Below are 12022 nucleotides of genomic sequence, written 5' to 3'. Positions count from 1 at the left end.
CTGCTGTCCCTGACTTTAGAGTATTACGTTTTTAACTGCTCAGTACCACACAAAAAAGTAGGTGTCACACTATGTCTTTTTTGGCTAAGTAATTAAAGCTTAAAGATTCTTAAAAACATGCAACTCTAGTTCATCCTCCAAAAGCGTCAGTCTCAAACTGTTATGGCTTCTATTACTGTTTGCTGTAGGAAAACTTCCCCTTCCATTCGTGCGAGGGTAAGTGGTGTCTCTTTTGCATTTTCAACTCTCATTCAACAACCGTACTCTTCCATTGCCCCTGGAGCTCTAGGCTGGGAATCTGCTTTAGTATATACAACTACAGAATCTGTAGACATATAGAGTTTATGCCAATAGAGTGGCCCATATTTATACATTTCTTAATATAAAAGTTCTATTTACAAATAAGAAAGTTGATAAGCCCATCTTTTCAATAGTTTTAAGGGAAACCACAGAAGCACCAGAGCTTAGCAAATCTTCCAAAATCCACTCTGATCTTACACGGCAGTGGCAGCTGGGGTTGTCTTAAAACAAAACCAGACACTATCACTCCCTGGCTAAAAACACTCCAGCAGATTCCCATTTCACTTAGAATAAAGACAAGCACCTTACCATGGCCCATAAGATCCGGACCTTGCTTACCTCTCCCACCTCATTTCATCCCATTCTCTTCCAATGACTCTATTCCAGCTGCCCTGGCTGTCTTTCTAACCTTGTAAATGCCAAGATCAGAGGACTCACCCTTGCTGTCCTCTGCAGGAATATTTTTCATCAGATTGTAGAAGGCTTGGTTTCATTACATTCTTCGGGTTTTGGATGAAATGCCATCTCTTCAATGACCTTCCTGAGTTGGCTACCTAAAACAGTCACTCTCTATCCCAATATTGAAATCCTTCATTTTATTCAGAGCAAGTATCACTATCTAAAGCAATGCCTAATGCCTCTCTTCTGCAAACACTATTGAATGTAAGCTTTAAGAGGAAAGATATTTTATCCTGTTTCTAACTCTAACCCCAGCACCGAAAAAACAGATGTTGAATGAACAAATTAACAAATGAAGGCACGTGTTGGCACCCAATAAAATTGATCTCTTTTGCTTTAACACTTTGTTTATATTCATGAAATATTATAGAATAATAAGTTTTTGGATTAGGTGAGTTACTTAATCTCTCTAAGACTAAGTTTTTACCTGCAAAATGAAAATAGTGCCACACACGACCCAAAAGTGTTACTGAGAAGACTGCATGAACTAATCCATGGAAAGCACTTAGCACAGTACCCGATACAAATGCTCAATTAATATTAGCTGCTACTAATCCATACAGCTTTAAAATATTTAACTGTCTCTTCTATTAGAGATTTTTAGTTCCTCTCCTTTAGCCTAAGCTTTTCAGAATATAGTAATACTCTCTCATGTAAGTGTGGTATTTTATAGCCAAAAAGTACTTTGGAACTTGTCATTACACTCAACTCAGATCTGATTTCAAATATTATGGTCTTTCTATCATGTAGACACTATCAAAATAGATAACATGTGGTGTTAAAAGGAGGGCTGGAAAGCTGAGGTAGTGGAAGGTGGGTATGTGGGAATATAAAATTTAGGGAAATTACATGAAAAATGGGTGTCATGCATTGAGGAAACTCGAGGCTTCACTCCCTTTCCCACATAGTAGTTACTTAGATAAAAAGTTATCAGAGGGAATGGTTCTATGCTCAGCACTTTCTCATTCAGTTATTTTTTTTTCTTTTCTTCTTTTTCAAATTTTTTTAATGAGAGAGTCATCATTGATCAACTGCCTCCTGCATGCACCCGACTGGGGATCAGGCCACAACCCTGCATGTGCCCTGACCGAAAATCAAACCATGATCTCCTGGATCCTCGGTTGATGCTCAACAGCTGAGCCACGCCCGGCCAGGCTCTCATTCATTTATTAACACATCTTTTCTGAGGACTTACTCTTTGCCATACACTGTTTGCTATGTAGCAGTTAACAAAAGAGAAAAATCTCTACTCCCGTGACACATTCTAGAGGGAGAGAAACAAAGAAATATGATTAAAATATACATTAGATGGTGATAAATATTACAGGGAAAAAGAAAAGTGGGAAAAGGGTAGAAAAAGCAGAGCCCTGGGAGGCAGCTATGATAACCCTGGCAAGATGGAATGGGGCTTGGACCAGTGGGGGTGGTGAGAAGTGATCATATTTTAAATATACTTCAAAGGTGAAGATGAAAGAATTGGCAAGACTACAGATACAGAAAGTAGATTAGTGGTTGCAGAGGGCTGGAGGGAAACGAGGAGTGACTGTTAATGGGTATGGGATTTCTTTCTGAGGTGAGGAAATCGTGATGGTAGTTGTACAACTCCATAAATGTACTCAAAAAATGAATTATTGTACATTTTATGTGGATTAACTCCGTTGTCTGTGACTTTTATCTCAATAATGTTATTACATATTTAAAATATTCAATAAGATGCATGCTATTGTAAAAGAAAAAAAACAGAATGAGAAAAATTTCAGAGGGATTGTGTGAATGGTCAAGCTTCTCCAAGGAGCTAATATTAGAAATAAATATTAAAGGCTGAAAAGGAGTTTACCAGGCTAGGAAAAATAGAAGCAGGTTAATTTTTGGTTCTGGTATTTAACCCAAGTTCCCACTGACAGTTGCAAAAACCTCCAGCTCACAACTCTGTATCTACTGGAGAAAAAGAATAATTGAGGAATATTCAAGCAATTTTAATGAGAACCAAAATTTTGCAAAGTCCTTTCCATATTTCAGATAAGGGGTCAGTAAACTTTTCTATAAAGGGACATATAGTGCATGTTTTAGGGTTTGAAGACCATAGAGAATCTATAGCATCTTCTCCACTTTATTGTTGTAGTGTAAAAGCAGCCACAGATTATACATAAGCAAGGCAGCATGGCTGAGTTTCAATAAAACATAATTTATAAAACCAGGTGGTGGGTGAGATTAGACCCATGGGCTACAGTTTGCTGGGCTTGTGTCCATATTCGCCAGCCTGCCTTCCTGAACTCTTCTCCAGATCTCTGTTGGTCACTAGCAACTTTCCTGCTCTGTAGCGATGCCAGCTTCAGCTGTCCTAGACATTCTGCTTAACTAATACTTTGTGTCCTTTGGATGGGGTGGATAGCAGGGTTACAAACGGGGGTTCCTCTAATAAAAATTATGAATATCTTTATAGCAACTCTGGCCAAAAGTTTTTAAAAAGATTGCATGTACGCATCATGAAGACCAAGTAATAGCTAAAAGATCCATAAAGAATGTAACTAGCACACCTATACCCTCTTATCCTACCTGTTTCACAATAACCCCTATAGGTACATAAAAAATTCATATGGTATCTATGTTTATACAAATATAAATATACCAAATCTTTATAAGAACTAAATAAAAGGGGAACTATTATCTTGAACTTAGATTTAGGGTACAATTTCAACTCCTTGACTATTGATAAAATGTTGAATAAATCTTGGGTTTCAAATAATGTTAAATCTATCTTATGCCCAAGGAATACAACTTCAATGTTTTATTCTTTAAACTGGATAACTGTACGATGAGCTAACACATGTAAACACAGAGAGCTATGAATGGAGGTAAGTGTCATGGAGTGGAAAGAACACTGAGCTGGCAGTCAAAAGACCAAAGTTCTCCTCCTCCTTCTGGTGTTTCGTATTGATAGGATAATAGTCAAGTTGCAGGTGGACATGTTATAGAGTTGCCCAGATACATAAAAGTTTCATAAATTTTATAAGAGGAGATTTAAAATATTATGTATTATTATTATATATTTAAAATGCTATTTAGGAAGTAACCTTCTGCAAAAAAAAAGCGCTAACCTATAATTATATGTTCTGAAGAACATCTATTGAATCCCAAGGGTGAAATAGAACAAGCAGCATATTATATGCTAAGAGTATATCTAAAAGTTAGGTTTTCCATATTGCAGAAAATCAAAGAGCTAAAATGACAGGTAAATGTTTATTTCTGAGACAATGGCACTTTCGAAAAGTCAAGTATTTGACTTTCACTATGGGATCCTTCCTAATACTGTGTGTAAAATCTTTCAAAAAGTTTCTATTCACCACTAATCATGATATACTAGTAATGATCAAGCTTCTCTGTTTGCTGGAAAAGGAAACAACTATAGTCCCTCCTTTGAAATAGGACAGTCTGAGTATTTGCAGACAGCCAAGAAGGAAATGAGATTCCTAGGGGGACATATCAATTATTTGGATAGTTGTTTCATTATAGAACTAAAATAAAACAAAAGCAAAACACTGGTAAATTGAAATGAGTTCTCTTGCTCTGTGAACACAAAAAATTACATTTTGCTAGAATCATTTGTTTAGTTTTTCAGGAGGGTTAGGGACTTGGGATATTTTAAAATATCTAAATCTATGAAAATGATTAGATAAGTAAAATGAATAAATATGAACAGACATCTTAGTGTATTAGGGCATCTATCTTTATATTAACTCTTAAAATCTTGAAAAGAAGAAATTATGATCTTACTCAAAATCATACAGGCTCTAAGAATTTGTCTTTTCACAGGAGCAAATGTGAAAGAGATCAAGGCTCAGTAGAATGTTGGCCTTTTCTATTATTAAGAGGCCTTACTAAGGCTAAGGGATAAGCTCCTTTTGGTAACTGTTATTACACTTTTTAAAGATCCTTTAATGCCCCTGATGTCACTGGTCTTAAAGTAATTTAGACAGGAAATGTGGTATAGAAAGGTTAGTTTTCTAATCAAATCTGCCACTTACTAACTGTAACTCTTCAGGTCTCAATTTTCTTATCTGTAATTTGAGGGGTTATAACCTAATGATTTTGAAAGTAACTTCTATGTCTCACCAGTTTCAATAAGCTGGTCTAGAGAAATGAAGGATAAAAGTTTTATTTTATTTTTTTCAATTTATATCCTTCAAATTTGTAGGTAACTCTTCTCCAGTCAAAAAATAAATCTTCCAAACACAGAAAGTTGATGGGTAGACTCTTATCCATAAAAAAAAAAAAAATGAATGAATGAATCAACAATTTCTTCCAGATGAAATGATCAGGGAGAAAAGTCCAAGATATCTTTTAAAAAACCCAGCAAAACTATTAAACTTAGTAGGTCATAAGATACAAGGTCAATATAAAAAAATCAATTGTATTTTCATATACTAACGGCAAATGACTGCAAAACTGAATTTAAAAATACCATTTACATTAGCACCCAAAATATAAAATGCTTCTGGATAATTTAACAACATCTATGCAAAAGTACAATAAATTGTTGAGATAAATTAATGAAGACATAAATAAAATGAGAGATATACCATGTTCATGGTTTAGAAGACTCAATATTATTAAGATATCAGCTTTTTTTCAAATTGATTTAGAGACTCAATGAAATCTCAATCAAAATCATAGCAGGTTATTTTGTGGAAAGTAGCAAGTTGATGCTAAAATTTGTATGGAAATGGAAAGGATTTAAAATAATCAAAACACTTTGAAAAGACAAAGATAGAAACAGACACTTCCTGATTTTAAAGCCTACTATAAATGTCAGTGATCAAGATAAAGTAATGGAATAGAATTGAGAGAAGTCCAGATAGAACCACACATATATAGTCAATTGATTTTTGTCAAACATGTTTAGATAATTCAAGGAGGGGGGAAAAGAGCCTTTTCAACAAATTTTCATTCTGGAAAAACTAGATATACAAATGGGAAAAAATGAACTTTGACCTTAAATAGAAGTGAATCATAACCCTAATTTATGCTGTTAAACACCTAAAAGAAAACATAGACTAAAATATTTGTGACCATGAGGAGGCAAACAGAGCTAAGGAAACAAAATCCACAAATTATAGATGATAAAAGTGATAAATTGAGATTCATCAAAATTAAAAACATGTGCTCTTCAGAAAACAACATTAAGAAAATGGGAAGTCAAGTCACAGCCTAGGAATTAATATTGGCAAAGCATATATCTAAGAACTCTTATTCAGAGCATGTAATGTACTGTTACAACTCAATAAAAATAAATAATACAATTAAAAAATGGGCCAGAAATTTGATGACACTTCACAAAAAAAAGACCTAAGAGTGGCCAATAAGTGGATGAATAATTAAAGTGTTCCAGATCATTAGTCAAAAGAAGAATGCAACTATAAGCCACAATGAGGTATATCTATGCACCATGAAACAGCTAAAGAGTGACAAAAGCAGGATTGGGGTGCAAGTGGACCTCTCAAACACTACTGGTGACAATATAAACTGGTACCTTTAGGAAAACAGTTTCACAGTTTTTGAGGATATTAAATACTTACTCCATGACCTAGCAATTCCACTCCTAGGTATTTATACAATAGAAATGAAACTATATGTACAAAGACATGTACCTGAATGTTCATAGCAGCTTCATTCATAACTCAAGAAGGGAAAAAAACAAAAACAAATGCCTCAAAAACAGCGAATAGATAAACAAAATGTAGTCTATACCCATACGATGCAACACTACTTAGCAATAAAAATGAATGAACTATTGATACACACAATAACATAGATGAATTTAAAAATATATATATTCTGAGTAAAAGAAGCCCAGACATGAGAGGCCATACTGTGTGATTCCATGTATATGAAATTCAAGAAAGGATCAAAATGTTCAGTATTAGAAAGCAGATTGACTGCCTAGGCCGAGGGTAAAAGGCATTGACTGTAACAGGGCATGTGGGAGATCTGCAGGTTGTTGAAACATTTCTATTTTGATTTTAGTGTTGACTTCACAGGCATATACACATCAAAAGTATCCTGCCTTATACACTTAAAAATGGACACATGTCGTTGAATGTAAATTAAACCTCAAAGAAGAAATTAAAAATATGAATTAACAAATTGCATGGACCTTTGGCAAGTGCAAAATGTAAAAAAGACCCTGTGTACGTAACAACATACTTATAAACACATGTATCCCAGAAGGAAAGCAAAATGTTAGAGCAACAGTGAACCTCAGAAATTGTCTTGCTACTCTGGATACAGAGTTGGTGATGTGACAATGCGTGTGTATATTGAGGTCACGTAAACTGATTTGATAAAGTAGATTTCAGTTTTGGCATTTTACTGAACAGCCTGCTAAGTTCTAAAGCAGGGTTTACTCTTCGTTTTAGAAGAACATAGTAAGTTTCTTCAAGCATCCTCATTAAACAAGAATGCATTATGCACTGTGTTAGTCATTCTGGGGGAAAACAGGGTTGTTCAGATACTATCTGTATCCCATAAATCTCCAAGTCTAATATACGCTGGGGCTTTGGTTGGTGGAAGTCAGGTATATAATCAATTCTAGCATAGTGAAAAGTCTGAAAACGTCTACAAGAGAAGGTAAAATAATGCACAACTCGATTTCAGGAAGGGGAAAATCCTTCACAAGAGAGATTAGAACTTTAGTTGGGTCTTACTGGACCACATTTGAATGTGGTTCAAAATATTTTATTTATTTCAGGGAGGTCTGGGGAGGCATTTTAGGAAGAAAGAACTCCATGACCAAAATAACAGATGAGAAAGAACTAGGAATATAAATTCTTAGCTGGAAGCCCAGATGCTTAAAAAGGGAAGATAAAACTGGAAATCCAGGCAGGGAACTTCTGAAGGGTTTTGAAAAAGGCAATTAATGGCAAGGGCAGAGCCCAATGGCAGAAAGATTAATCTGGTGGCCTGTATAGAATGAACAGGTGTGGAGAGATTAGAGGTGGAGATACCCATTAAGAGGACATTTCAACGGTGCAGGTGAGAAATGAGAACTGAACTAGGACAGCCACAAGGGGGATTTAGATAAGAAAACAGATTTGAAATATTGTGAAATTAGAAAGAACCTTGGGACAAGTTGTGCATGGATGATTAGGAAGAGGAAGTGTAGCCCCAAGGCCTCAAGCCTGGGAGCCTGGCAGGGACTTAACGGGTGCTTCCCCTCCCACTGTCCATCTCATGACACCGCGCCACGACTGCCTGAGACCACGAAATGTCCACTTGTGACGTGGGCTACAGCTGAGCCACATCGAGTGGTGGGTGTTGCCAAGATCCATGATTTTCCAGGGGAAAAACGTGAGGAAAACCTTCAGAAGACAGGCTTGGAGCTGTGGCTCTCCCGTAAACTTGACTTACGATTTTTGAGTAACTCTCCTTACTGAGCTTTCGAACCCTCAGCAGTACCAGAGAGAAAGCAACTTCTGTGCTTAATGCACCTGGATTTTGTGAGGTCCACAAAGCACTATGGAAACTGAGTAGCCCTCTGCAACAGGAGTTACTAACATTGCTGTCACTGCTTCCTTAAGCATTTGCATCTCTGCACATGGCCAGGAATTATCACTGCCCTGAGGCATCTATCCACATCTGTCCTCCCTCTCGTCCTAACATCTCTTCTCTTTTGTTTCTCTAACCCTGGAATTGAGAGAGATTTAGCACAAGGATTACCAAAAAGATAGTTCTCTCCAAAATACTATCAATTCTTCGCGATACACCCAATGTATAGGGCATCCCAAAAAATGTATGCACACACTTTGAATAATTATAAAGGCAGTGTTTATTAAAATACATCTCATTTTTAAAATTGAACTATCAGCTGTTACATACTTTTTTGGGGAGGCGCACCCTGTATTATGGCCTTCTCTTTTCCATAATGAAAAAATAAAAGCTAAACATTTTAGTATTCCTTGAGTGTGTGAAATGCTACTATATCAGCATTTGCAAATATTTTCTTAATCTTACCAGATTACAGGCTTTAGAGACCCTTCAACAATGATCACGTGAAGGGATCATCACCTTGACTCTCTTCTCTGACCTATTAAATATTCCCAGTTTAAAAAACTAAATGAAGAGCAGTGATCTACTCAAGTCTGAAAAAGCTAACAACAACTTTGTCAAGTTTACTGAAAGGCAGTTTGCTGTTCTCCAAAGGCCTCACCTTCCTAAAGGATTTTCCAAGGAAATTTTGGTAATAGATGATTTTCGAAGTTAACCTAACTCCCACATGAGGTGGGCCTCTCTACTTTTCCTGGGATGCACAGCATCAGTGCTTTTTACACAGTATGGGGCACATCACTGTCTCTTTACCTGACCTGAGGCTGACACAGATTAGGTTCATGACAAGGGAGTGGGTGCTAGGGATGCCCGGCCACTCCGGACCAGAGTGATGACTGGCCCCCAAGGTCCTGGCTCTGGGACTTTCAGCTAACTCACCTTATCTGAATCTTGGAGAAAACACACACCCCACTTCCCAGGGATGTGAAGACAATGCATGGGACAGGCGTTCTGTGGACTACACAACATGCAGATATTAGCTTTTATAAAAAAAGAGAGAAGATTCTGCTATTTCTTTAAGAGGATTTTAAGTGAGAGGGGAACATTTCTCTCTCATAGAGGCTTGCTTATAATAATATTTTTCAAGGAACTCAGCTCAGATGGTACAGGAAACACATTATGGTCTACTGTGGTATGCAAATTCTCTGCTCAGCACATTATAGGAACACAAATATAATCATGGTCCTCCAAGCCCTGCAGCTTCTGTTTTCCTTCCTTTCTTCATTCACTTCTTCACTCCCCTCTTTTTTCTTTTCTTTCTTTTCTCTTTTCTTTCTTGCCCTTTTCCTTCCCTTCCTTTCCCTCTTTTTTTTTAATTGCACCATGATGTAGGAAATAAAAGCAACTCATCTCAAGTACAGGGGAGATTTATTTACTTCATTAAAAAAATTTCCTTAAGAGTTAAAGGCCAAATTCTTCAGAATGTCTCAAGGTAACAAAACATCATTGTTTTAAGGCATGAAGGTAAGTTTTCCATCAGTGACTAAAAATTGGAAATAAAGGAAAGCCAGTGAAAACTGAACAGTCCTCACTTGGCAATTATTCCGCTTTTGGAAATTTCCAAGCCCTCTGCAATCATTAATTAATTAGAGAAGATGATGTTCCACTTTACTGAGGCTAGACGCGTGACATAAAGAGGTCTAGAGGCTTTCCTCAAGCTGAAAGAGGAATGTCACTGGAGGAACTGGGATTAGACTTAGGAGCTCATTTTTCATGCCAGTAGTCACACCACTAAGCTAAGCAGAGTCAATATTGGGACAATAAGGTCCTCTGTGCACAGGTGCAGTGAATACAGCAGTGTTCTGCTCACAGACTGGCTGTGAAAGAGCCCATCCCCTCAGTCACCAGAGCCCCCACAACACACAACATATCTGCAGCCTCATCAGCCTCTTTCCCCTCTCCCAAAACATAGACAGATGGCTAAATACCAACCCCTAACCACTCTCCTTAATAATCACAGAGAAAAGTACATGATTTGATTTTCATTTTTAAAATGCACAATGTGATGTTCAAACACATGACACTGTTGAAAAACAAATATTTCAAAAAAATTTTTTTAAATGACATGAAATTCACTGATATCCAGAATCTATAATAATGTAATAGATCATCCTGAATAAATTACAAAAAGAAGGAAAATCAAGTTTCGTGCTCTCTGGTGAGCAGTTAATAAAAGTTCACTCCTTCACCCCGAGTAGGCTGTCAAAGCCCACGTCCTAGTGATGCAGCTGGACCCAGCATCTTAGATCCAAGTGTTGTCTTTTCCTACACCACTGGATCAGTTCTAATGTTGAATGAAGAAGGACTGTCCCAAGTGCCCAGTGACATGATGGGAAAACAGGAAACTCAAAGACTCACTCAGTACTTCTGACAAGATTATTCCCTCCACCTAGACACACTTCTGCTCTGTCTCATGTCTGTTTCTCCAGGTGGAGTGACAGGATCCTAAAACAACTCGGGCCCATCTCTTTCCATTAAGACCATCACTCAGCCATCTTAACAGTCAGGCTGCTTCGGATGGAGCAAAACTGCATACTTAATTGAGCTTAAATGTTAATGCCAATTATCCCAACCTAAACTTGTAATCTACCATAGGGGAATTTACTGCAGTTGCGCCAAAGGGAGGTAAAGTTGAATAATCTAATTTTTTTGAACTGCTTGCTTTGAGGGACAGAAAGGATTAATGCAAATACACTGTAATGTTAACAATGGAAGGCTATCCAGATTGGTTATTTTGGACAAGCTTTATTTAAAAACAAACAAACAAACAAACAAATGTACTGACATTTATTTTCATAAAGCGATTTTAGAAAGAAAGGCTTTCCAAGAGCAATGTTTCCAAAACACTTAACATTTAAACTTGGAAACTTTATGTTGGAGTACGATCATGGCTGGCCCACTTTCACGTAAAAGGTATTCATAAGTGCCCTCACTTTCTGGGAAGGGTTTTTTTCCTCTAAGGAGCCTAAAATTCATTTTGGAGCACCATTAATAGAGCAGATACTTTCATGTGAAAATGGTTTAGTAAACACACTACTAGGAGAGAAAGGACCTGACAGATTTTTGTTATAATGTTGAAAACGTGAATAAATATTTCTGTAAACAGACAATATCAAATGTGTTAAGGATTAATATATATATATATAGTCCTTCTATCGAATTTGCCCCCAAAGTACCATTCAGCTTCTAACTATTTCTGATTTCTCACAGCTGTAACTGAAAGGAAGGAGGGCTCTGTTCCAACCCAATGGCTGGAAACTAGCTTGGTTTATCCATCTCACCCCTTCCAAGTAATTTGCCATGGCTCCTCTTGTCAGGGTAAAAGAAAACATCATCATGCTGGTTCCAGTACTCATGGAAAATCAAAGTTATAGGCCAGTAGGTATGTGTAATATCAAGTGTTACCTATCCAAAGGAAATAACTGAACATGTTGACTTAAAAGACGTATATGCTTGCAAGTAAATCAAACAATGAAAAAGATAACTGTCATAAAGAATTTTTTTAATTGCCTAATAGGGTTAAAGTCTAGCCAGTAAGATTCCTCTTGGAGGATCAGGAATGTGGATAGACAAGGGGAGATAAACAATTGCCATTGCACTGCAACAGCCTCTTCCCAAAGGAAACTAGACAAGGTGTCCGCATTACCTTAGATCCCCTCGG

At 36.9% G+C, this 12022-nt stretch overlaps 1 protein-coding gene across 4 annotated transcripts in view; it reads right to left on the bottom strand.

Annotated features, from left to right (window-relative positions):
- Positions 1 to 12022, bottom strand: part of LPP (LIM domain containing preferred translocation partner in lipoma) — a 617231-nt gene that overhangs the window by 232475 nt on the left and 372734 nt on the right. The window lies entirely within an intron of this gene.

Source organism: Miniopterus schreibersii, assembly GCF_964146895.1.
Source record: "Miniopterus schreibersii genome assembly, chromosome: 5".
NCBI lineage: Eukaryota > Metazoa > Chordata > Mammalia > Chiroptera > Miniopteridae > Miniopterus > Miniopterus schreibersii.
This window is presented reverse-complemented; position numbering and strand designations above follow the sequence as displayed.